General features: G+C 38.4%; 1 protein-coding gene across 2 annotated transcripts in view; it reads left to right on the forward strand.

Moving 5' to 3' along the window:
• SGCD (sarcoglycan delta) overlaps positions 1 to 27,245 on the forward strand; it is a 1,013,702-nt gene that overhangs the window by 388,494 nt on the left and 597,963 nt on the right. For both annotated transcript variants that reach the window (XM_047774935.1, XM_047774843.1), the window contains exon 2: positions 18,910 to 19,072. The gene's annotated coding sequence lies outside the window, so the exon portion shown is untranslated. The remainder of the gene's footprint in view (positions 1 to 18,909; positions 19,073 to 27,245) is intronic.

Raw genomic sequence — 27,245 nt, forward strand, 5'->3', positions numbered from 1 at the left:
CTTTGATCCCAGATTTCATAAATGAAAATGAAAGATTGGCCCATAGAATGTCATGACCAGTTCTGATGCTGACTAATAATATTCTGCTGTGGGTGTAGAAAGTTATTTTGACATTACGAAGAACTGTTTCATTTGCAACCTTAAGTTTGAAAATCCTTTTCATACTTAGCAGGTCCTAAACAAATGCTGGATACCTTGATCCATGCCTTTATGTCTTAGTTTGACACAATAAAAAATTAAATGTATCCACTGTAATGACCTAAGGAATATAAAAACGTACACGTTGTCTTCCCTCTATTTAGAAATAGCCTCTGTCTTTTTACATACAAATAATGTTGTATTGCTTACATGTTGAATAAAAAAGAACCAAAGTTTAATTTAAACCTAATCTGATGGCTTTAGAACCCAGCTCTCAGCAAAACTTCATCATAATGAATGGTACATGAAGTATTCTGCAGCAATCTTTGAAGATAAATTATGATGATATATTAGGTTTGAAACTACTGTAGAAAGTATCTGAGATCACCATGCCACATTTGGAAATATTTCAGGGAGTCACCTAACGTGGAATATTGTTTTGCTTTCCAGCAGACTTGCAGACATTCAGAGTATAATTCAAATCCTTCTTAGGGAATGCACAAACTCACTTTTCATTACATATTAATATGGCCATAATTGCTCTGTAACCATTAGCAATTTAGTTGTATTATTTAAAGTGTGCATGCGTAAATACATGCTTAATGTTTTGACTTTTCCTGTGTATAAAAAACTTCCTTAAAATATTAATGAATACAATGATCCAAGCCTTTTGAAGGCATTCTTATTTCATACTATTTTATTGAGAATTAATTAAAGACTGTTAGCTAATTGTCCCTTGTTAAGGTCATATATTAATGGAATTTCTATCTGGACAAGATACTGGTTAAGCTTACTCTATTTTAGAGAAATTTTATAAGCCTTTCACGTTCTATGAGAACATAGCCCAGTTGTAGCCTACATGAAAACTCTGAGTAAATTCCATGGGAATTCTTTAGGTGCAAAGCAGTCTTACACTAATTGTACTAACTTGAATTTGCATAATGCTTGATAATGCTCGTGGCTCTTTCTTATCCCAGTTTCACATCTGATTTTCTCAATATGCCCAAGAGGGTAGTAATATGGGTATTAAAATCTTTAATTTGTAAGCTCCCTTTTTCAATTGTAGTCTAAGAGAGACCTTCCTAATACCAAATCCTGCTTCAGAGATAAGATTCAAGTGGAGTTGCTGGACTTTTTCCTTGTATTATTCTAGTTTTAGGTCACCAGGGTACACACTCATCTGGGGCTTCTGTGCCTTTGATTGTGTTCTGTGGTTATTTTTTTATGCCAATGTCTAAGTGGAGTTAGGAATGATTTTTTAACGTTTGATTGAAGTATAGTTGATTTACAATGTTGTGATTATTTCTGCTATACAACAAAGAGATTCATTTATACACGTACACAACCATTCTCTTTCAGATTCTTTTCCCACATAGATTATCACAGAATATTGGGTAGAGTTCTCGGTGCTATACAGCGGGTCCCCATTGGCCAATCATTCCATATACCTCAGGGTGCATATGCCAATCCTAAACCTGTGGTCCATCCCCCTCTCCCCACCTGTCGGCTTTGGTAACCATAAGTTTTTCAAAGTCTGTGAGTCCGTTTCTGTTTTGCAAATAAGGTCACTTGAACACCTTTTTTGATGCCGCATATAAGTGATAGCATGTGATGTTTCCTTTTAACTAACTTCACTTAGTATGATCATCTCTAAGTCCATCTATGTTGCTACAAATGGCGTTATTTCATTCTTTTTTATGGCTGAGTAATATTCTGTTGTATATATGTTACCATATCTTCTTTATTCATTCCTCTGTCGATGGGGATTTAGGTTGCTTCCATGTCTTGACTATTGTAAATGGTGCTGCAGTGAACACTGGTATACGTGAATCGTTTTGATTTGTGGTTTTCTCCGGATAAATGCCCAGTGTCATATGGTATTGCTAATTTCAGTTTTTTTGAGGAACCTCCATACTGTTTTACATAGTGGTTGTACCAAATTTACATTCCCACCAACAGTGTAAGAAGGTTTCCTTTTCTCCACACCCTCTCCAGGATTCTTTGTTTGTAGACTTTTTGATGATGGCCATTTTCGCTGGTGTTAAGATAATGTTGGTTTGTCTTTTACTCAGTTCTGAGATTAAATGAGATAATGCATGTAAATTTGATACAGACTAAGCATTGAATAAATGTTAGCTGACTCTCTTCCTTCATTTCTTCTTTAGAATATATTTTAACCCAGGAAAGAAGATACATGGATTATTGTATAGATAAGTATTATACAAATTTTCATGTAATCCAATAAAAAACAAGTAACCTACTGAGAGTATGTGTACCTTTCTAATATAAATCAGTGAACAAACTTGTTTTTAATTTTTTGGCAGACTTATGAAACCAATTAGCTTTGTAATACATATTCAACTTTAACGGGCAAGTAAATAATTAATGTTATTGCCTTTGTAAATTTAGATTTTAAGTTATAAATTAACATAATTAAAAGAATGATGTTTCAGTATGCATTCTACTAGCCAAATTTAAATCAAGCAATTAAACTGTACGTTTCCACCAAATGAGCTCAGCTCATAATGACACAGACGATAGACGTAAATTTGTGTTTTCATGGTCAGGTTCATTACAGAAACATGAAGGAAAATACTTGCAGTATGGGTAATCAAGTAAATTATTCTAAGCACCACTTAGATGTTTTACATTGTTTTTCTGGGTTTTCTACCTTAAATCCAGATCTAAACACACTGTCATTTTTCCTTTTCTTCCTGAGGAATAATCTCTCCTTGAAAAGGATCACACAGGATGTCATCAGAATGTTATGGTGACTGTGTGCATTGATCCAAACCTCTGAAGATGATGTGCTTGTGTGTAGGGACACACAAAGCCAGAGTCGAGGTCATTTCAATGAAAAGTTAGCCAGTTTTTCTGACTTGGATTTGAAAGGCTTACTTTGGGAAAACTGAGATTGTGCAGAAGTGGTGATGGAGAGAAAGGGCTAAGGGTGGGGAGCATGGCCGTTCTCTAGAATCCACATGAATATAGAGAGGTTGAGATCATTAGCTGGTATTCTCTCTGAGGTGTGAAACAGGTGTTTTTTTCCCCTTTGAAATCACTCCGTGGCATTCTATCAAATGGATTTTCATCTACAACAATATATTTTGTGATTCCATTGTTCCCAACTGAATGAATAGAAAATATCTGCTAGATGGGGATAATTGACCAGCAGACATTTTTAATCTTTATGAAATAAAGACATGTAATTAAACATGCAGTGATCTATATTTAATTCTTCACCACTTTGAAGCAAATGTGTATAAGTACATCTGGAGCATATTAGAAGGGGCACATGTATCACATAAATCTCCTTTTGGAGACAGACATCTGTTTCTCTTGCCCACTGTTATGTCTATAAAGTTAATCCCCCATTAGTGATGTTTAATGTACGAGAACACAGTATTTTGACATTTTTCTTTAACTTGCTCCATCTTAATGATGCATTATTTTAGTATATCCAAAGTGTTAAAGGTAAAAAATTTAAATTCTTTATTAGTAATTTTTGGAGAATGTGTATCCTTTGGCTTTAGGCTTTTTTTGTTATTGTTGTTACAGAATGTATTTCTTCCCTTGATGATGTTTGATCTCTGAATAAAGAGTTCTTTTTGGCCCATATAAAATAAGTTTTTCTAAATGAGAAAAAATTCATTTTTCTGCCCAGAACTATTATTGTTCTTTCCAGAATCACTGCCCATTACTTCTGGTGCCTCTTATAAACACTTAGAAGCAAATAAAATTGGCAATTACAGCTGACTTATAATACTAATCATTCTAGGAGACAGGTGGTGGATACTTCAATAGCCCATCAGTCTTACCTTGAAATAAGACTTACAGATACTGGTTCTAAATCTCATTTTGGATCAGCAGCTATAGGCCATTTTCCTTAGGTAAAATGCAAATAACACATTTTTCATAAAGTGAAGAGGGTTTATGGACCCTTAGCAGCCCTTTCATGGTTTCAGGTTGGAACCTCTATGTAATTACTTGCCAAGACTGACAATTCTCCCTTTATTATTCTACTCCAATTCAATAGTTCTCTGTAAAAATATGCTTCTAAATTAGATGCTACCATTGGTCCTTATATGGTCGTATTAACTTAAATTTGCGTAATTTCTGTTTTCCAAAATGCTAGCCATTTTTCAAAGTTAAGCCGATTACCACCTGTTCCCTGAAGCTCTCTGTCGTCTGTGTACCCACAAGTCAACCAAAAAGTAGTTACAACTTCCTCTGTCATCCCCACTCTCAACCCTTATCACACTTCATAGATGTGTTATTTGTGAAAATTAATATTTTCTGCCTTTTATAGTTTAATTTGCACCACTCTTTTCACCTTTCTATGGAAACAGAAATTCCAGTTTTTTTCACCTATTTTACTGATTATTACATAGTGTTTATAATATTGTAGAAACATATAAGCAGTAATAACTTAGATAAACTGGTTTGGGAACAAACACAGTTGCATCTTGGTGTGTGTACCACTCAACCAATTGGGCTAGAAATGTTTGAGATGTAAGAAAGTAATCCAGTAGCTTCAGGTGACATGGGTACCAGTTGTATATCTTATAAAAAGTGTGTTGAAGAGTGTTGTCTGATTTGGCAAGTAGGGATACTGCAGGCCACTTAAGAAAGTTTTGACTGAAGTAGGAAAACAAATCCATTTGGATCCTGGGCACTATCAATTATTACGACAAAAAAAAAAAATACCAGAGGCATGACTTCTGGAAACACTATTAATGTTTAATTGTAATAATGCTAATTTTCAAAATTGTAAGTTAGTTACTCCCCCCCGCTCCGCTCCACTGCATCCCATAGCATTATATGATAACAAATCTTTTGAGGCAATTATATATTGATTTCCATGTTGCTATGGAGTCAGTGGATAGGAACTCTTATCTGTTAATAACTATACAACTTTGGACAAGCTTTTTAACTGTTAGGCTTGGATTTTCTCAGCTGTGAAATAGGGATAATAGTTGTAACTGAGTACAGTTTTTAATGAGATTGGATGCTTTATGTTTATAACAAGCATTGAATAAATGTTATCTGTTGTAAATAACAGTAGTGAAGGCTATTGTATACTGTATGGAATATATGTTTATGGTATGTTCATGGATTTATTTGGAATAGCCTTTTAAAACTCCTAATTTTATTTACTGTTAAGTGTATTGAGGCCACTGATAGAATCTTTGGCAGTGTTAAGATGCACAGATGAAATTTCTACTGAGCCTTATTGCCTTTTGTAAGCAAATGCATTGCTTTTACTTAATAAATTTTGTAGGTCTTTGTATCTACAAACATGGGTAGAAACTCATGGTGGCGTTCCATGGTGGCCTAGCAGTTGTGGACACAGTGTTGTCACTGCTGTGGCTTGGTTTACTCCTGTGATGCAGGTTGAGTCCCTGGCTGGGGATTTACCTCATGCTGCAGGTATGTCTCCCCATCAAAAAAGAGAAAATAAAAGAAAATCATAGTTATGAGGGTTGATCATGTTTAGTATTTAGCTTCACTGGCCTTTAATGGCCAACACAGAGGACATTAAAGGGCACCACAATTTTATTTCAGGTTTGTGTTACCTTTTCTAATGTACAAGAGAAAAGAGAAATGGAATGTTTCAAAAGTGGCTCCTCTGTGTTATTATACTCATTTCTCTCCAACAACAGCAATGACAGCACCAAATCCTCTGTGAGTTTATGCAATGGTGTACTGGTTAACCAGCTCTCCGCAAAGAAAAGCCTTGTTTTGTCGTATTTGCTGATGTTCAGGGAGGGAATATCCCCAACATGTCGTGATTAAACAACCAGCTCACAAAATTCCTGAAAACTTGACCTGCGGCTCTTGCTAGCTGGCTTCGACATGCCGCCGATCCATCCTTTGATCTCATCACTCCAAGCGACCTTGTAGTTGTTCACCTTCTGGTGAATACAACAGTACAACTCCTTTTGGACACATTCTTTCTTCACTCTAATCCCTTCATGCAATCATCTTCTTCCTTTCAGCCCCTGTGCATGTCCAGTCAGTCAGTTTTGTTTAGTTCTTCTCTGATTGCTCTATGGTAAGGGTGATCCTATGGTAGGGAAGTGGAGTGGGGGTGGTGGGGGGAGCCATGCCAGCTAGAAGTCTTGCTTGCCCCTTAATTCTAAAAAGAGAAACAGATCACAGACATGGAGAGCAGATTTGTGGTTGCCAGTGGGAGAGGAGGGACAAAAGAGGATGGATAAAGGAGTTTGGAGTTGGTAGATGCAAACTGTTACAATTGGAATGAATAAGCAATGGGATTTTATTGTACAGCATGGGGAACTATGTCCAATCTCTTGGGCTAGAACATGATGGAAGATCACATTTTAAAAAAAAAGAATGTATATATACGTTTGACTGGGTCACTTTGCTGTATAGCAGAAATTGAAGGGATATGGTAAATCAACTATACTATAATGTTTTATTGAAACTTTTTTAAAACTTTAAAAAAAAGAACTTTCTATTTTTAACTTTTTCATGTAGTTGCACAGCTCTAAGTGATCTCATCCCTGCTTATTTTTCCATTGTGATTGGTTGTAGTGTGAATGATGAAAATGTATAACTCATCCATCCATATGGGACTTAAGTTCTTTGGAAACAGAGCACTCTCTCTTCCTGGCTTTCCTGCATGCAACTTTTTCTGACTAGAAAGGTCTTCACATTTCTTCCTCTCTTCTTATGCCTTCATTCAGCCCTGTAATCTCCAGCCTCAGATCTCATGGAAGCCCCTCTTTCTCTCTTACCCAGGTGAGGGTATCCCTCTCTGACCCCACAGGGCCCTACTTGCTCTGCTAAATCATGTATCACCCACTGTCTGTCTTATTGTCAGCACAGGGACACATGTTTCACAGGCACTCCAAATGAGGAACCACAGCTGGGAAGAACACCTACGGATTAAGAGTCTTGCATCACTTGGTTCAGGACAGATCTCTAAGACTTAGCATTCCTCATACAGTGTTGTGCGTGTGTGTTCCTACATTATCCAGAACTACTAACTCACCTGTGCTTTGGAGGTCAGTGGCACAGTTAACGAGTTAGTTCAGTGCCATGATTGCCAGTGTGGACTCGAGCTGTATCACCATGAATGAAATCCCAGCACTGCTACTTTCCCCCCATCTGTGAAGTGGAGATTAGGACTTTCCTAATGAGTTAGTTAAGAAGAAATGAGTCAATACATATGAATGGGACTTATATTTTTATTATTACTGTTACTGAAAGTCCTTTTCTTTCCCTTCACTGACTTATATGATCTTATTTCTTCTCTTCTAATTATAATGGCCATATTTCTACTTTATTTGTGCTGAGTTCCTATCCAAAAAAAAAAAAATCCCAAATATCATCTTCAACTAAAATTAAGAAAATACTTTTCACTCACTTCTAATGTCCTTTCCTTCCTCTCCTTAGAACACACTGAGTGTGATTCTTTCCCAGGGTTCTGGGACACTCTACACCGTTGGATTGGTTATTAGCATTAGCATAATGAATTTTAGAAAGCATGAGACAGTTTCCCTTTCTCCTATTTCCTCTCAGAAATGAGCTTTTTCATGTACATGGGCAATTTTTTTTTTCAAAGAAGTATTCTCTCCTCATTTCCAAGATAACTTTTCAAATTAATGTAATGATTTGTTCCATTCTAAGGGGTAATTATCTGTAATGTTTTATTTTTAGAGTAATATCCAGTAATTGTCAGAAGTGGGAGCTTGTCATAAAATCATTGAAAGATAAGTAATGTTCTTGTCCCTGCTCCAGGAGAGGGGCTCAACTCATCCCGACCCTGCGTGAGAAGTGAGTTGAGCATCCATGTGGCCAGCGTGCATACGTGGGGAGGGTAAATGTGAAGGGTCTGAGATTTGGGTATTAGGGGAAGAGAGAGAGAACTTTTAAATGAGAAAAACACAGGAGAAAATATGATTCCAGGAAAGAGGCTATATTTCCACCCATGATGGAAGGCTGAAGTTAAATATCCCTGGAGCATCTAAAACATTCCCGAACTGATGAACCCAACATCCTCATGAAAGAGAAAAAAGAGAAGACTCCAAGTCATCCTCAAATCGTTGCTAAACCTGTTTTCATATCTCTTTTTGAGGGCTCATGGGGTAAAGACTATAGTTTGTTATTTCCAACAAGCTTAAGACCCTGAGTCCTGAAGGAATACAGCACCTCACAGTATTGGGAAGGTGGTCAGTATGACATTGAGTGGGTGGAAGTGTGTGATAGTAAATGAGACAGATGATAGAGGGGCCAGATCATAAAAGATCTTCTAAACCATAGTAAGGGTTTGGGAAGGCTTCGAAACGTTGAGACTGAGAAGTAGAGATAGTTTATCTTGAGAAGTTTATTCACACTATAGTGTAGAGAATGGATCAAGGTCAGCTTGAGATGAATTGATGAGAGGCCATTTAGAAGTCTTTTATCATCTGGCAAGTGGAGGACTGTTTTTAGTGGGTCCGTCTGGAAGAGGTGGGCAGCTCGTAATTGCTAGGGAACTCTCCTTCAAGTAAGAGCCATTGTAGGTAACCTTCTTGGTGATGGTTTTGCTTGTTTCTTAGCAAAGTGACATATTGCTGCCAGTGTGAAAGGACTTAGAGAAGCAACCGTATTTATCCTTCACAGTAGGTATTATGCGTATGTACATGTGGGTGCATGTGTGGATGGGTAAAGTGTGTCATTTTGCCTTAGGTTGATGAATTAAAACTGGATGCTAGAGGTGGAAATTTCTTTCAGCTTTCCTTTGTGATTGTGAGTGAGTTCAGGGATTTACCCCTTTGTTTTCCTTTTTAATAAACCCTTTTCTCCTCTTAGAAATTTCTCAACTTAGAACTTTCAGTAAGTGAAATGTAAAATGAAGACAGACTTTTTGGATTTTTACCAAATGGTTCATGTCAGTTCATGAGCATCACTTGGCGCCAGATGGCTAAGGATCATTTTCAGACATTCTTTAGACTTTAACGTTGTCAGAGAACTTTATGATAAGTGACTAATTTAGCTTCGTATTTGCCTGGGAAGAAGGGCAAGGGACAAATAATAGCCACCTAAGGGGCATTTATGTGATTCATAGGGCTCTGTGGATTGTTAATACATATTAAATAGTGGTTTAGCTTGTGTTGTGGTGGGGGGTACACAGTTTGGGAAGGGTTAGTATTGTTAGAAAACCTGTATCTCACAGAACTTCATACTTAGACCTAAGGGATTGTTACTATGATTTGTGTGTGTTTGTTTTGAAAATTGAAAACCAGGCTGATGTACCTGTTATGTATAATGTTTTTCCTTTCAATAACCATGAGTCTTACTGTGCTTCTTTTAGATCATGAAAGACTGAGGCCAGCTGAGTAGGTGAATTGTTTAAGTTTGAAGGGCAGGGCTTTCATTCAAAGATTCAAATGGCTCCTTAGTCATTGCTTGGCAGTTAAATGGCAGCTTTTTTCCCTGATTCAGGTAACAAGGCTGTTTCTTTTCCTAGCCAGGTACTTTGCTGGCTTATGATGTGTGTCTGTGTTGTTTTAGAAACATTCTGTAATCTATCTCTAGATAGGGCTAAAATATGTTTCTAAATCTAATTTAATCTTTCTGCTTTCTAATGTGATTTCAATGAAAGCTTATTTCCAATGCAGTGGTTTTGCAATTAGATTGGAGCCTCAGCTTATGTGTGTTTAATTTATGTAAACTCAACTGTACGTGCATGGCAAGGGAAAAGAGAACTGTTTAAAGAGTGCACAGGATTCTGTCCCCCATTCCATGCAGTGAGCATGTGCCCCAGAGTAAGAGGCAAGGCTGGGTTCTGCTTTTTCTTCTGTCTGTTCCAGGCTTTCACACCTCTTAGAGAGTGAAGACTTGGTCTGAGTGATAACCTATTGTTTAAAAATACTTATTTTTCACACTACAAGGCCTCTAGGATGAGTCGTCACTTGTTCAGCAAAACAACTGTCTGCTACAAACTAAGGGAATTTTTTTTTTATTTTTGTATACATTTAACAAACATTTAATAAGAACTTAATATGTTACAGATCTGTTTTCAGTACTTGAAATACTGTTGGGAATGCACTGATCTACTAAAAAATCCCTTGCTCTCACAGAAATTACAGCTTAGTAGCTTTTGAAATCTATAATGCTGGCTTCCACATGCTGCTTCTCTAAAATATTTTTATTTTTTAAAAAATTTATTTTTATTTTTGCTTTTTAGGGCCACATCCACAGCATATGGAGGTTCCCAGACTAGGGGTTGAATCAGAGCTGCAGATGTCAACCTATGCCACCGTCACAGCAATGCAGGATCTGAGCCACATCTGCAACCTACACCACAGCTCACGGCAATGACAGATCCTTAACCCACTGAGCAAGGCCAGGGATCGAACCCGCAGCCTCATGGATACTGTTTGGGTTCATTAACCACTGACACATGAAGGGAACTCCCTAATATTTTTTTCGTCTCTTTTTTTTGTTGTTGTTGTTGTTGTTGCTATTTCTTGGGCCGCTCCCATGGCATATGGAGGTTCCCAGGCTAGGGGTCGAATCGGAGCTGTAACCACCAGCCTACGCCAGAGGCACAGCAACGCGGGATCCGAGCCGCGTCTGCAACCTACACCACAGCTCACGGCAACGCCGGATCATTAACCCACTGAGCAAGGGCAGGGACCGAACCCTCAACCTCATGATTCCTAGTCGGATTCGTTAACCACTGCGCCACGACGGGAACCCCCCTAATTTTTTAAATTTAATTTTATTGGAGTATAATTGATTTACAACGTTGTATTAGTTTAAGGTGTATGGCAAAATTAATCAGTCTTATATTTAACTATTCCCATTCTTTTTTCCCCATGTAGGTTATTACAAACTATTGAATACATTTATCTGCACTAATCAGTAGGTTCTCATTAATCATCTATTTTATACAGTAGTGTGTATCTATGTTTAGAATAATGTTGGTTATGTATGGTTTTCACTTTAGGTTCTGATTTTTTCTTTAATTAAACCTATTTGAAGACAGTTTTACTCTTTCTAAACACATTCTTACCTTATGATCCTGCAGTCATGCTCCTCCTTGGTATTTCCTCAAAAGAGCTGAAAACTTAAGTTCATCCACAAAATCCTGCATGTGGGTGTTTACAGCAGATTTATTTATAACTGTCAAAACTTGGAAGCGACCAAGGTGCCCTTCAGGGGGTGACTGGATCAGTGACATGAGCTATCAAGCCATAAGAAGACGTGGAAGAAAATTAAATGCATATTACTAAGTGAAGGAAGACAATTCTAAAAGGCTACTTACTGTATGGTTTTAAATACATGACATTATGGAAAAGGAAAACTTAGAAGGGGAGGGAGGGATGAAGAGCTAAAGCACAGGGGATTTCTAGGGCAGGAAACCATTCCGTATGATACCATTATTTGTCAAAACCCATAAAACGTGCAGCACATAGAGTGGACCCTAAGGTAAACTATGGACAGCGGGTGATTTAGATGTAGCAGTGTAGTCTCATCAGTTGTAGCAGTTGTACCGTTTGGTGTAGGATGCTGATGGTGAGGGTGGGACTGTGCACCTTCAGAGGAAGGGCATGTGCTAGAACTCTATGCCTTTTGCTCAATTTTGCTGCCCACTTAAAATTGCAATAATAAAGTCTATGTAAAAATAACCCCCCTTCCCATCTTAAGCAAAGTGAATTCAATCAGCAAAGAGTGTCATAAATGGATAGTTTATATCCATGTACAGACATGTCTACGCATTGATTGTATACCACATCCTTTCTCTGTGCCTGAGAGAGGAAACGGGTCTTTGTTGCCAGAGAAACATGGAGTTCATGTTCTCACTGATTTGGTCTAGTAGGAAAGATGTAAATGTTTTGCCACAGGTGTTAATATTTATTTCTCTTCTAAAATCCTTGTAAGACTGATCAAGTTGTTATTATATGCATTTAGGAAGTAAGAAAATTCATAGCACCATGAATTAATAATATACACCCCTTTTATTAATTCAAATAGAGAATTACTGGGTTCAACTTATTCCCCACAAAGTACCCTTGAGGTAAGGATTGTGATTTGTCTTGCAGATGAAACATTGCGAGGTTAAATAACATGTCCAAAGATGCAGATAGTGGGTAGCTGAGCCAGGCAACAAACCCGGGGGGGGATCTAATACTTGTAACCATATTACCTTTGGAGTTGATTATGTCAAGGCAGAATGACGTCCTTATTGACAGCCTCTTAGTACAAGTTTTTGCTGGGCATCCTTCCTTATGATAGCAGAGGTGCAATATAATGGATCCAACTTAACGTGTGTGATACGAATGGTGTTCTGAGGTTGAAGTGATGCTTTTTAATCATTTTCTTTATTGTGTGAGTACTGGAGATATATGGAAAGCTGCCACTTAAAATGGTCCTTGTTCATTTAATCACACATTTTTATCTGAGCATTTGTCCACTTGGATCTCCAGGGTAACAGTAGGGAGGGTAGGATGAACTTGGCTATTACCTGGCATTACGACAGTGCAGAACATCCATGGAGAGGATTTGAGATCATGTAGTAGCACGCTGCCACTGTGAATTTTGTTCACAGCTGTGTGGTATGTTGGTCCACAAGCGTGTGTGGTGGTTTATGAGTAGTTGTGACTGGATGGGTGCCTATCAGTGGATCCTGCAAGGAGCAGATGTATTGAGGGAATTCATATATATACTTCCTCTGAGGCTGGGAAAAATGGTGGCTCCTCCAGCAACAAAAACCCACTTGCTAAAGCAAAGTGCAGACCTGAATTTCTACCTCTTTGAGATAGCACGAATCAGACTTGGAGGCTGGTGGGCAGATGCCCGTGTAGAGGGGTGAGAGTAGGCATCATTTCTTCTATGGCCACAAACTATTTTTCACTGGAGTACAGTTGATTTACAATGCTGTGTTATTTCAGGTCCACAGCGAAGCGATTCACTTATACATATATCCATTCTTTTTCAGATTCTTTTCCCATATAGGTTATTACAGAATATCTCAACACTATTAAATGCACATCCCATGAGCTGTTGCTGTTAGGACCTACAGACCATCAGTGCCTGACCCACTTTATGATGTTTGAGATAAATATTTCATTTACTAGTAAAGAAAAATACAGGCCAGCACTTAGTCCTGATGCTAAGAAATTCCCTGAAAGTCCAGTATAATGTTTAGAGACTTTTTTTTTATAGAGTCCTTTTGATTTTATCATTCAATATAAAAGGCTGGCCAGGTAAGGAAATAAGGTATTAATGCATTGGCAGGTGATCAGGTATCTAAAAGTCCTTAGTTGCATTCTCTACTCCTTAAAATCCAGCAGCATGGGCTTTCTTTTGCTGTCCCCTAGCAATTTTGTTGTTTGGTGTCCAGAGTAGGGATGAAGAGCAAGCTAGGTATTCAGCAGGTAGCCAGAGGGGGGGTGATGACAGTTGCATGGAAGCACCCCGATCCCCTAAGTATATTGCATCTCACGGGCCTGACATTGTTTCAGGAATGTCCACTCATAGAAAATGTAACTAATGTTTTACAAATTGATTTGGTTCCCTATATCAGCTGCCCAGGAAGCAACTGTTCCAGTGTGTGGTGTGACCTCCTGTATGACTTTGGAAGAAATGTGCCCTCTCCTGTCTGTGTGCTTTTGCTGTCCTCAGCAGAGCCTGAGCTGGGCCAATTTTCAGTTACATTCTTAGGAGACTGAATTCTCCCTTTGGGGTTCAAAGGTGGCATTTCCAAGGGTCGGAATGACGTTTAATCAGAAATAAAGTCTAGGGGAATTCTCTGTGGCACAGCAGATTAAGGATCTGGTGTTGTGACTGCGGTGGCTTGGGTTGCTGCTGTGGCGTGGATTCAGTCCCTGGCGCAGGAACTTCCACACGCTGAGGGTGTGGGAAAAAAACAAATGCAGAACAAACAAACCAAAAAACAAACAAATAAAAGCTAGGAAAGAGTCAATATGATGTTAGCATGCTTAAGGAACACCACTAAGCACCAACGCTGCTTCTGAATTTGAATCCTGTCCCTTTGTAGTTGCGTAATTTCAAGCACATAGCTTCATGTCTGGAACCCCAACTTCTCTTATCTGCAAACGAAAGTGACATTTGTATTGCAAATCTTTGCTGGCAGCAGGAATGCTGTGCATGCCTGTGTGAGGCACAGCCTTGGGTGCTTGTGTGGTGTATACCTTGACAGCATTGCTTCTCTAATTTCTGGCAGAACCCAACCCTGCTGATGTAATGACATAGATTTAAATTCAGACTTCCTCGCTTCCCCGGCCCCATTCCACTCTGAAATCTTTTCTTTTCTTTTCTTTTTCCATGCCAGTGGCATACAGAAGTTGGCCAGGGATTGAACCCAAGTCACAAAGCAGTGATCCTAGCCACAGCAGTGACAACACTGAGTCCTTGACCCCCGGGCCACTAGGGAACTGCTACTCTGAAATCTTTTTTTAAGTTTTTTAAATTAAAATATTGTTGATTTACAATGTTTTGTCAATTTCTGCTGTACATAAAAGTGATCCAGTCATGTACACACACACACACACACACACACACACACACATTCTTTTTCTCATAATATCTTCCACCCTTAGAAATAGCATTCCAATCATGCAGACACTGTGATTTAAGACACATGTTATTCTAGCTTGACATTTTTCCTTTGACAGTATTCCTAGTATATATACTTTATCAGTGTATTTGGCATATAACAGATTAATTCCATCACAGTTGCCAAAGATTTCAAAAAAGCTAATTTCTGAAGCTATGGCTTCTGAGCCCAGCACCCTCAACATGATATCATCCATGTAACATCTTATTAATGAATTGTGTATTTGTGTATTTTTCTTTTTGGCCATGCCCATGGCATGTGGAAATTTCCGGGTCTGGGATCAAACTCATGCCACAGCAGTTACCCAAGCTGCTGTGGTGACAATCCTGGGTCCTTAACCTGCTGCCCCACAGGAGAACTCCTTAATTTGTGGATTTGGTGAATATGTTCTGTTTCTTGGCTAAAGGAGGTAAATAAACCAAAATCAATTCAGAAGAGGTATGTGCTGGGTGAGGAGTGGGATGCAAACTAAGAAGATGAAACTGTCTTCCAAGAAATCTAAGAATTATATAGAGTTCTCTCTCTGTATCAAGCAGAAATTAGCTCCTTATATCCGCACCCCCTTTATCACTAAGGGGGCAAATCAGCAGCTTTGGAGGTGGATACCATGTCTTCCTGGATCTGGGCAGAAGTTAGGAAACTGCAAAACACAAAAGCTGCTGGAATGAAAACTTCACGAGGGTAGGAATAAAGTCTTTAATATTCCCTCCCGTGTCTACAGTCCTTAAGAAATGATGACAAATATTATGTTCTCGATAAACACTTGTTAGGAAATGCATTTCTGAGCAAGTCCTTCAGTGACTTAGGATGGAGTGTAAGTAAGTTTTCCCTGAATCACCGTAACTTTTTATTAGGCTGTGGGATAATGAAACCTGAAAGGTAGGTGACACAGTTTTATGTTGTGACTACCCAAACACAGACAGTTTCTTAATATCAGTTAGGAACAAAGAGAAAAAGATTGCATTTGGATACACTGGAGACTTGAATTCTCAAAGCAGTCAGCACAATTTCTGTAATAACTTCATTTATCATTGTGCTGAATTAGAGCATTGTTTGCTTTCAAAGTTGTGTTTCTTGGCTTTGAAATGTGGGAGTAATTGTAGACTGTGGCTTGACAATGATCAGCCTGCTACAATACCGGGGCCAAGATCATCCTCAAATTGCCAGGCATCAGCAAGAGGACAAGAAGTGCACCAGAAAACTTAAGTTGCTCCTGGTACAAATGTGGAGGCAGTTGGGGTAACGATATTCATCTGAGCCTGAGAATGGTCCAGAGGAAGTTGCCCAAAGTTGCATTACGTGCCACAAAGGCAATTTCTTGTGATGACAGAAGGGGAAGACTCAGACTTTGGCAGGCAGTGAGAGGCAGATCGATAAAATCATGAAACGGCATGCAGAATGTAAACCTGCAACCATAAAAGTAAAACATTAAAAGTAGCACGTTTTATCAAACTTACGCCATGCACAGTAATGCATGATTTATCTATTTTACCTCCTTTCGTTTTTATAAACATCCTAAAGAGATAAGTATTTCTATCACCTCACTTGTACATAAAAATACCATCCTTATAGGGGTTGAGTATCCTAATCAGGGTTTTCTTCTCTTGGAACCTGAATGCAAATTCTCTGATTATCCTGAAGCCTTGTTCTTAAATGTTGTACCCTATTTCCTAACCAGTCTTAGACTATTCAGAATAAGGGAGTCTTTTATTTCTTTTTTTATTTTTATTTTTTTGTCTTATTTTTTTTTTCCTATTTTTAGGGCTGCACCTGCAGCATATGGAGGTTCCCAGGCTAGAGGTCTAATCGGAGCCACAGCCACTGGCCTATGCCACAACCACAGCAACGCAGGATCCAAGCAGTGTCTGAGACCTAGGGCACAGCTCACAGCAATGCCGGATCCTTAACCCACTGAGCGAGGCCAGAGATCGAACCCGCAACCTCATGGTTCCTAGTCGGATTCATTTCCTCTGCGCCACGGTGGGAACTCCAAGGGAATCTCTTATTCGTTCAAAAGGAAAACAATCATTTTTCAGCTGGAGCAAGTTTAGAGGGCATGCATTTTTGCCCAGTAAGCTATAGCCTCCCAGAGAGGTGAAGGAATCACCCTAAAGGCATAAGGTAAATTGGAGACAAATTAGATTCACATCTTTTGATTCTTGCCCACAGATTTCCCCTAAATAAATGCCTCTCTTCCCCCATCTTGGTCTAGTCTTGGATCCCTTGTCTTCATATTGACTCAAGTAATTCAGAGACTTAGATTCGAGGGAGGGACAAGACATAAAGGCCTAGAGGAAAAGGCAGGGAAGATGGAGAGAGCCATGGAGAAGATACCGTGAAATTGCAGTATTAGGATGGAAGCAGTGTCATCCCAGTGCATGCAGCATATATTATTCAGGTGTTTCTGGAAGTCATTTGGGGCACTTCATTTGTTTAACCCACAAATACCTCTAATAGCCGTCTTCTGTGTCACATGCCAGTTGAACTGAACCGATTTTTAAAACCCTCACTGGAGGGTATTGTGTAGTCACAGTTACATAGCATTAAAATTGCTAGAGACAGAATGCCTTTGGTTTGATTCTGACTCAGCCACTTGTCATCTCAGCGACCTTGAGATGGTTTGCTTGACTTTCCTGTTTGTTCATTCATTCATTCAGAAATACTTACTGAGCTCTGCTTTTGGACTAGGCTGTGGAGGAAGTGCTGGAAGGTATAGATAGATAAGGGAGATGAAATTTCTTGCCCATATGGAGCTTATGCTTTATTTGGAAAGGCAGATAATAAGCAGACCAGGTAGTATATCAGAAAGTCTTCAGCAAGTTTTAAACACAGAAGGGGGAATGAGATGTGGTCAGGGTTTAGAGTTTTAAATAGGGTAGTTACTGAGGCCTTACTGAAAATGTAACATTAGAATAAAGATATGAAATAGTAACAGAAAAAAAGAACACCCGAGGGTAATGGGAACTGAGCGGGTCTAAGTCTCAAGGAGAATTAGAGGCAAGTTGGGGAAAGAGCTAGGAGACCAGCATGGCTGAAGGTTAGTAAGTGGTACAAGTGTGAGAAAAATACAGTGGTGACAGTAATGACTGGGGACCTTTACACTGAGCAAGGTGGAAGGTTTTAAGCAGGGGTGTGTCACTCTCTTATTCAGGGGTCATTTGACAGTGACAACTGTGGCTTGGGTACACCTGCTGTGCAGTCCTGTAGGTCCATAATGATGCCTTGGACCAGGGTGTCCATATAAAGGAAGTGGCAAGAGTGATCAGCTGCTGCATTTGTTCTGAAGATAGAGTCACTGGCATTTCCCATTGTCATGGGGGATATGAGTACATGAGAGAGAGGAGTCAAGGTTGACTGGAAGCATTTGGGGCTGACTAGCTGGGTGAATGATATTGCTACTGACTGAGAAGGCGTAAACCAGACAGAGTGTGGGTCTTCAGAAGGGTGTTGGTGGTGATAGAATTTTGACTTCCATTTGGGCATGCAACATCTAACATAGCTATTAGAATTCCAAGGAGGGTTTTTGGATAGTCAGCTGATAGGGAAATCTGGAACTACATTTCCGAGTTGTCAGTGTATGATAGTATCTTAAGCCATGGAGCTGGAATATGCCCCCTGGTGAATGAGGGTGCATGGAAAGGAGGTTCAGGGCTGAGCTCCAGGGCGCTCTAATGTTGGAAATTGAGAAATTGAGCAGCCAACAGGAACTGGCCAGTGATAAAAGGCAAGCTCTGTATCTTAAAAGCAAAGTATTTCAAGATGAAGAATTAAGGTTTTGTCCCCTTGCCTCATTTTATCATCGACCACAGGGTTGAGTACCTTGCTTGTATTTTCGAAGACTTGCTTGCTTCTCTGGTTGAAATATGCCACAGGCAATGAATCACCATGGGAACATCACACTTTTCCTCTGATCTTTAGTTTCCCTGTTTGTTAACTGAGCAAATTTGGCTAGTCATGTCTTCAGAAAACTTCCAGTCTTGATTTACTCTGACCTTTTCTGATTTTGTGTGATCAAGACTGAATCTATTAATGGCTGTGTGTTTTATGCCAGTCAGAATACAATGTATCTTTTAACAAATTTTTTCAAATCAAGTGATCTTGAATTTAATACTACTGTTGCATTGTTGCTCTTGTTCTTATTGTTTTGAATATCTTCTTTCACTTGTGTTTTATAGACCTGGAAGAGACCTCCGTCTTTCGGGGCTTGGAGAAGGCTCTACTGGGACCGTGTGGGGGTGAAGAAAACCATCTCTATGGTGGTGGCCTGAGCAGATTATCTTAACCCCAATGTTGCCCTGAGTTTTGTGTTCAATATTTGAGAAGATTAGGACAGATAAGGTATGGACTTTGACTTTCATATCTTTTTTTTTTTTTAAAGAAAATGAAGGTGAAGGTATTTAATTATTTTCACAGCCTTTTTCCTTCTCACCTGCCCTTTTCTTTCTCTTTCCTTTCTCCCTTCCTCCTTTTAAGCAATGATCTGCTCTTTTGTTACCAGCCTCATGGGATATGGTGGGATGGATAAATGGGAGAAAGTGAAGGCTGCACTGTCTCAAGAATAAAGATAATCAGAGAAGAGTAAGTCAAAGCACACGAAAGTGGCTTTGCAGGTGTCTCTGATAGAGAGGTGTCTCTGATAGAAAAGAGAAATGGAGGTGCAGGTGTCTCTGATAGAGAGAAATGGATGTTGTACTCATGAGATAAGACTTCAGAGCAAGAGATAAGTAAAGAAATGGTGCCTGTAATACACTGTTTATGCCCATTTTCTATGTCCATAGGATACATGGCAAAATATTGTATTATACCTTAAGATTTTGGGGAGAGTTGTCTTTATTATCTTTTGGATCCACACCTATACTGGGTCAGATTCTAAACTGAGTCAAGAGATCTCATTTTTTTCTGGTTATGTTGTTAATTATCCTCTGCATGTATATAGGTACACATGCCTACATACATGCCTATGTATTTTATGTATATTTTATAAATTTTAATTTATAATTCATGAATTTTATATATGTTATAAATTCATATAAATATATATATACACAATTCATTGAGTGGTATCTAATTGTTCTCTCTCTGTATGTATATATAGGTCATATATGTATATATCATATCATATATATATGTGTGCATGTATCCATATCATATATCATGTATATATAAAGAGGGAAAAAGAGTGAGTCAGGAGAGACAGAGGAAGGAGAGAGAGAGAATCCTACAGAAAGTACCACTAATGGTGTGCTTATTGTGAGTCAGGCATTGCATTGTGCTCTAAGGTTTGGAAAAGAAGTCAAAAGTACAACTGATAGCAGCCAGCTGGAATAGGGATTTCTCTTTCGGGAAGCCAGAGGAGAGATGAGTAAAAAGGTTTTCTAAGGTGGTGTAGCAAGGAAGGATCAAGGGGCCAGACTCTGTCAGACTGATTAGAATTTAAGTCTGTGCTCACCTATTGTATAGAATATGGGACTGTATATATTGCTGATTAAAAGTCCTGGAGAAATATGGTTTAACTAGGATCACTGGCATGTCCAAGAGAAACTGGAGAATGTCTGACAATTCAATTGATGACTCACTTGATGTCATTTTAATTTCCTTGAAAAGAAAAAAAAAAAAGCAAAAAATGCTTATAACCCAAAGTCTACTGGGAACCAGGAGAACAAAGGAGATAGAGTTTGGGCTTGACTGCCTCCTCGTGGCACCATGGGCCTCTTCTGTGTCATCATCTGCAAGGCGGAGGTCCAGTACCGATGAAAGGCAACTTAGAATCACAGACCTGCTTTCATTGTATCTGTGAATTTCTTGCTGCTGGGTTAAGTGTGGTATATACTTTGGGCTGGTCATGAATAGACTTTTCTTTTAGGATGAAGCATGTATATTTTCTCTCTGGTTATTATGGAAGCCTCCAATCCCCATGCACTGAGCTCCCACATTTCCATTGCTCTGAAAAAGTTCTGACATGCTGGTGAAAATGTGAGGGTGGCATTTCATACAAACTCTTCTTTTGCCTTTATTACGGGTGTTTGTTTGTTTTTGGTAAAGGAGATAAATTATTTTTCCCTCTTTGAATCAAAGTTCATTTAAAGCAGTTTAAGTGTAAAAACCATTTATTGATTGTTTTCCATTAACATGGTTTCAGAGTCTAAGTAGGTAATTTAACAATCAGGTAGAAAAACCCTACAGTGTGCCTTTTCTGAGTCCTTGCACCAATGAAAACATTCTACATAATAGATGTATACTTGTGGTGCATTTGTCTGCCCACACATCCTTGATGTGTTGGAAAGAAAAGCTACAAAAGCTCTTCTCTGCTTGTCCTGAAAACCTACGGAAACTTAGGGGTTTGGGTTGGGATTTTGATTACTGAGTTCTTTGTTTTGAGAGTGTTGATCTTTAATTCAGAATGCCTGTGTCCTGTCAGGAATTCACCTAGATACTGAGTACTTAAAACATAAGTTCAACAGAGAAAGTTCTAAAGGACTGGGTCATAAAAAATGTTTCTCTTTTAGAGACCAGTCAACTCTTAAGGCAAAAATAAAGCTCTCTCTGTTGACAGAAGGTATGAGGAGAAGAATGTATACTTAGCGGTGTGTGTTCCTCAAAGGGCTAGATTTCACCTGTAGTGTGGGCAGGTATGTACAGGACTCTGTATAGACCAAATTCCAGGAAGGAAGAAGGAATTGAGATGATGTTGATTCATCAGTCTGCCACAGAACTGGGGATGTAAATTGGTGCAGCCACTATAGAAGACAGTGTGGAGGTTCCTCACAAGAACGAAAAATTGAGTTGCCATGTGATCCAGCAATCCCACTCCTGGGCATATGTCCAGACAAAACCATAATTCTAAAAGATACATGTACCTTCATGTTTATAGCAGCACTATTCACAATAGCTAAGGCATGGAAACAGCCTAAATGTCCACTGATAGATCAACGAATAAAGAAGATGTGGTACATACCAATGGGATGCTATTCAGGCAGGAAAAAAAAATGATATAATGCCATTTGCAGCAACATGGATGGACCTAGATACGATCATACTAAGTGAAGTAAGGCAGGCAAAGACAAATACATGATTTCACTTATGTGTTGTGTAATCTAAAATGTGACACAATTTATCTATGAAACATACACAGACATAGAGAACAGACTTGTGGTTGCCATGGTTGTGGGGGAGCGATGGACTGGGAGTTTTGGATTAGCTGATGCAAAGTATTATATATAGATGGATAAACTGCATTCTACTATATAATACATAAATTTATAAATATTTTCAATTTCCTATAATAAACCACAATCTGAAAGAGTACATATATATTATGTATAACTGAATCACTTTGTTATATGGAGGAATGAACACAACATTGTAAATCAGCTATGCTTTAATAAAATAAAATATAAAATAAATAAATAAATAAATAAATAAATAAATATACCATAATGCTTCCTGGCCCCCATGCTCTAGTGCATTGAGCAGATTTTTCAGTTGTCTTTTCAAGTGAAGACAGTATAAATTAGTGACTGTGGGCTCAGACTTTAGAAAAGGCAAGACAAACTTGTGCCTGAATATTAGAAAAGCCCTTTAATTTTTCTAAGCCAATGCTGTTCAAAGTGTGGTCCATAAACCAACAGACTCAGCATCACCTAAGCTTGTTAGGCATGCTGATTCTAAGGCCCTTTGCCCCACTTATTAAATCAGAACCTCTCAGAGAGTAAGGTTCAGGAATCTGTTTTTAAATGGGCTTTCCATATAATTCAGATGCTTTGCTAAAATGTGAAAACCACTGCTAAACCTGTTTCCTGATCTCTGAAAAGAAGGGAATTTTTAAAAATAGCTCGTGTCTAAAATCTAGGAAACTCTCAGAATATTATTGATTAATAAACCTTAGCGTGTATGGATACCTGTATAAACACACATGAATTTATGAATGCACACACGTATGTGTCTTTGAAAGGAGGGGCAAATCTTTTACAGATACCAAGAGTAAAATTACTGAGGCTTTAATCATTGCAGTTGAAATCTAGAGAAGTGATAAAATAGATCTAAAAATAATAAAACTTAAAGTTAGAATATATTAAGAGTTAAGTGAAGTTGTAAATAATTGAGTTGGTGTTCTCTAGTGGCCCAGTATTTAAGGATCCAGCATGGTCACTGTTGTGCCATGGGTTCGATTCCTGGCCTGGGAACTTTGGCATGCTTCAGGCACAGCCCCAAACATGTTTTTTTAAATAATAGACAAATGAGTCAATGGAGGACAATAGAGTTCTGAAATAGATGGATAGATGTACAGTCAAGTGGCTTTTCATAAGGGTACCAAAACAATTACGTGGGGATAGTAAAACTGCTTCAACAAATAGTGCTGGGGCAGCTGCATATTTATATTAAAAATGAAGACTCTCAGAGTTCCAGTTGTGGCTCAGCAGTTAACAAGTCTGACTAGCATCCATGAGGACACAGGTTCCTTAACCTTGCTCAGTAGGTTAAGGATCCAGTGTCACTGTGAGCTGTGGTGTAGGTCACAGATGTGGCTTGGATCCTGCGTTGCTGTGGTTGTGGTGTAGGCCAGCAGCTACAGCTCCAATTTGATCCCTAGCCTGGGAACCTACATAGACCACATGTGCGACACTGAAAAGCAAAAAGAAAAAAAAAAATTAAGACTCTGAACCCCTGCCTCACTCTGTGCTAAAAATCAGTTTAGGTCAGATCATAGGCTAAGATGCAAAAGCGAAAACAACACATAACAGAAAAGTTAGGATATATTTGCAACTTCAGGAATTGAAGTTATCTTACAAAGGAAATGAAAGGCATCAGTCATAAGAGGAAAAAGACATTGAGCTTCATGGGAATTATAAACATCTACTTATTAAAAAAATACTACTAAGAAAATGAAGCCATGACCCACAGACTGGGAAGCAATATTTGCGAGACATACATCTGATTGTACATGAGGAATATTTCATAAAACACCATGTGGAATGGTCAGTAAACACAAGCAATGGTGTTAACCATAATTTTTGGTCAGGAAATGCAAATTAAAACCATAATGAGATACCAGCACACCTAATCAGAACAGCTAAAGTTAAAGGGGCTGAAAGTACCAGAAGTTAAGAGGATACAGAGCAATGGGAAATCTCACACAGAACCAGCAGAAGTGTAAAATGCTCCAACCACTTTGAAAAACAACCTTGAAGTTTCTTCTAAAGTTATACATTATCTAAGCTTCAGCAATTCCTTTCCTAGGTATTTACCCAAGATTATTGAAAACATTTGGCCAAAGATGTTCATAAGTTTTATTTATAATAATCCAACTCTGAAACCAACTTAGATGTCCATCAACAGGGAAATGAATCAACTCCGATAAACTCATAAAATTGCATAACAGTCAGCAATACAAGGAAGTGTTTTATCAATAAACATACCAAAAGGGATAAATCTCAAAAAGAGTATAAGTGAAAAAAGCCAAACACCAAAAAATGACTTATTGTATGTTGTAATTTATATGAAATTATGGAATTGTCACAACTCATGGATAATGTTAGATATCAGATCAGTGCTTGCTTCTGATGGGAGGTTTCCCGGGAAAGGTCATGAGGGAAGTTTCTGGGGTAATGAAAATATTTGGTGATTTGATGTACATTTGTCAAAACTGATCAAATGGCACCTTGACTAAGCAATTCACTCATGTAACATGAACTACACATGTAAAAATGCATGAAACAACTTCTAAATTTACATTTATTGAGTACTTTGTAAAAAGCACTTTTTTTTTTACTTAACAAGCATGTATGAATTTATTTCTATAGTAACATTTCAGTGTGTCCTTTTTTCAGATTCCACATGTCAGTGAAAGCATTTGATGTTGGTGTCTCATTGTATGGCTAACTTCACTTAGCATGATAATTTCTAGGTCTATCCATGTTGCTAAAAATGCCAGTATTTCATTCATTTTAATGGCTGAGTCATATTTCATTGTGTATAAGTACCACCACTTCTTGATCTACTCCTCTGTCAATGAACATTTCAGTTGCTTCCATGTCTTGGCTATTGCAAATAGTGCTGCAATGAACACTGGAGTACATGTGTCTTTGCGAGTCGTGGTTTTCTCTGGATAGATGCCCAGGAGTGGGATTGCTGGATCAAATGGTAGTTCTACGTTTAGTTTTCTGAGGAATCTCCATACTGTTTTCCACAGTGGTTGCACCAATTTACATTCCCACCAGCAGTGTGACAGGGTTCCTTTTACTCCACACCCTCTCCAGCACTTATTGTTTGTAGACTTTTTGATGATGGCCATTCTGGCTGGTGTAAGTGGTTTTGATTTGCATTTCTCTAATAATGAGTGATGTTGATCATGTTTTCATGTGTTTTTTGGCCACCTATATGTCTTCTTTGGAGAACTGTCTGTTTAGATCTTCTGCCCATTTTTTGATGGGGTTATTTGTTGTTTGGTATGGAGCTGCAGAAGGTGTTTCTAAATTTTGGATATTAATCCTTTGTCAGTTGATTCACTTGCAGATATTTTTCTCCCATTCTGTGGGTTGTCTTTTTGTTTTGTTTAGGGTTTTGTTTGCTGTGCAGAAACTTTGAAGTTTGATTAGGTTCCATTTGTTTATTTTTGTTTTTGTTATCAATACTCTGAGAGGTGGATCTGAGAAGATGTTGCTGTCATTTATGTCAGAGAGGGTTTGGCCTATGTTTTCCTCTAAGAGTTTTATGGTGTCTGGTCTCACATCTAGGTCTTTAATCCATTTGGAGTTTGTTTTTGTTTATGGTGTCAGGGAGTGTTCTAATTTCATTCCTTTCCATGTGGCTGTCCAGTTTTCCCAGCACGACTTATTGAACAAGTTGTCCTTTCTCCATTGTATATCCTTGCCTCCATTGTCATAGATGAGTTGGCTGTAGGTGCGTGGGTTTAATTCTGGGCTTTCTATCCTGTTCCACTGATGTATGTTTCTGTCTTTGTGCCAGTTCCATATGGTTTTGATGACTGTAGCTTTGTGGTATAGTCTGAAGTCCGGGAGCCTGATTCCTCTAGCTCCATTTTTCTTTTTCAGGATGTCTTTGGCTCTTCTGGGTCTTTATGCTTCCAAACAAACTTTAAAATATTTTGTTCAAGTTTTGTGAAAAATGTCCTTAGTAATTTGATAGGGATTGCATTGAATCTGTAGATTTCCTTAGGTAGTATAGTCATTTTGATAATATTAACTCTTCCAATCCAAGAGCATGGTATATCTTTCCATCTATTTGTGTCTTCTTTGATTTCCTTCATCAGTGTCTTATAGTTTTGAGAGTACAGGTCTTTTGTCTCTTTAGGTAGGTTTACTCCTAGGTATTTGATTCTTTTGGATGCTATGGTAAATGGGATTGCTTCCCTAATTTCTTTTTCTGCTCTTTCATTGTTAGCGTATAGAAATGCCATCGATTTCTGTGTATGGATTTTGTATCCTGCGACTTTGCCAAATTCGTGAATGAGCTCTAACAGTTTTCTGGTGGAGTCTTTAGGATTCTCTGGATATAGTATCATGTCCTTTGCAAATAGTGATAGTTTTACTTCTTCTTTTCCAATTTGGATTCCTTTTATTTCTTTTACTTCTCTGATTGCTGGGGCTAGGACTTCCAAAACTATGTTGAAGAGTAGTGGCAAGAGAGGAGGTCCTTGTCTTCTTCCTGATCTCAGTGGGAACTCTTTCAGCTTTTCACCATTGAGAATGATGTTCGCTGTGGGTTTGTCATAGATGGCCTTTATTATGTTGAGGTAGGTTCCTGCTACACCCACTTTCTGAAGGGTTTTCATCAGGAATGGGTGTTGGATTTTGTCAAAGGCTTTTTCCGTGTCTGTTGAGAGGATCATATGGTTTTTCTTCTTCAGTTTGTTAATGTGGTGTATCACACTGATGGATTTGTGGATATTGAAGAATCCTTGCATCCCTGGGATAAATCCCACTTGATCAGAATGTACAATCCTTTTAATGTATTGTTGGATGTGGTTTGCTAGGATTTTGTTGAGGATTTTTGCATTGATGTACATCAGTGAAATTGGCCTGTAGTTTTCTTTTTTTGTGGTGTCTTTGTCTGGTTTTAGTATCAGGGTGATGGTGGCCATATAGAATGAGTTTGGGAGTATCCCTTCCTCTGAAATTTTTTTGAAATAGTTTCAGAAGGAGAGGCATTACCTCTTCTCTAAATGTTTGATAGAATTCACCTGTGAAGCCATCTGGTCCTGGACTTTTGTTGGAAGTTTCTTCATCACAGTTTCAATTTCAGTTCTTGTGATGTGTCCATTCATCTTTTCTATTTCATCTTGGTTTAATTTTGGAAAATTATACTTTTCTAAGAATTTGTCCATTTCCTCTAGGTTTTCTGTTTTATTGGCATATAGTTGCGTATAGTAGTCACTTATGATCCTTTGTATTTCTGTGATGTCCATTGTTACTTCTCCTTTTTCATTTCTAATGTTATTGATTTGAGTCCTCTCTCTTTTTTGCTTGTTAAGTCTGGCTGTGGGTTTATCAAT

Source organism: Phacochoerus africanus, chromosome 1, assembly GCF_016906955.1.
Source record: "Phacochoerus africanus isolate WHEZ1 chromosome 1, ROS_Pafr_v1, whole genome shotgun sequence".
Lineage (NCBI taxonomy): Eukaryota > Metazoa > Chordata > Mammalia > Artiodactyla > Suidae > Phacochoerus > Phacochoerus africanus.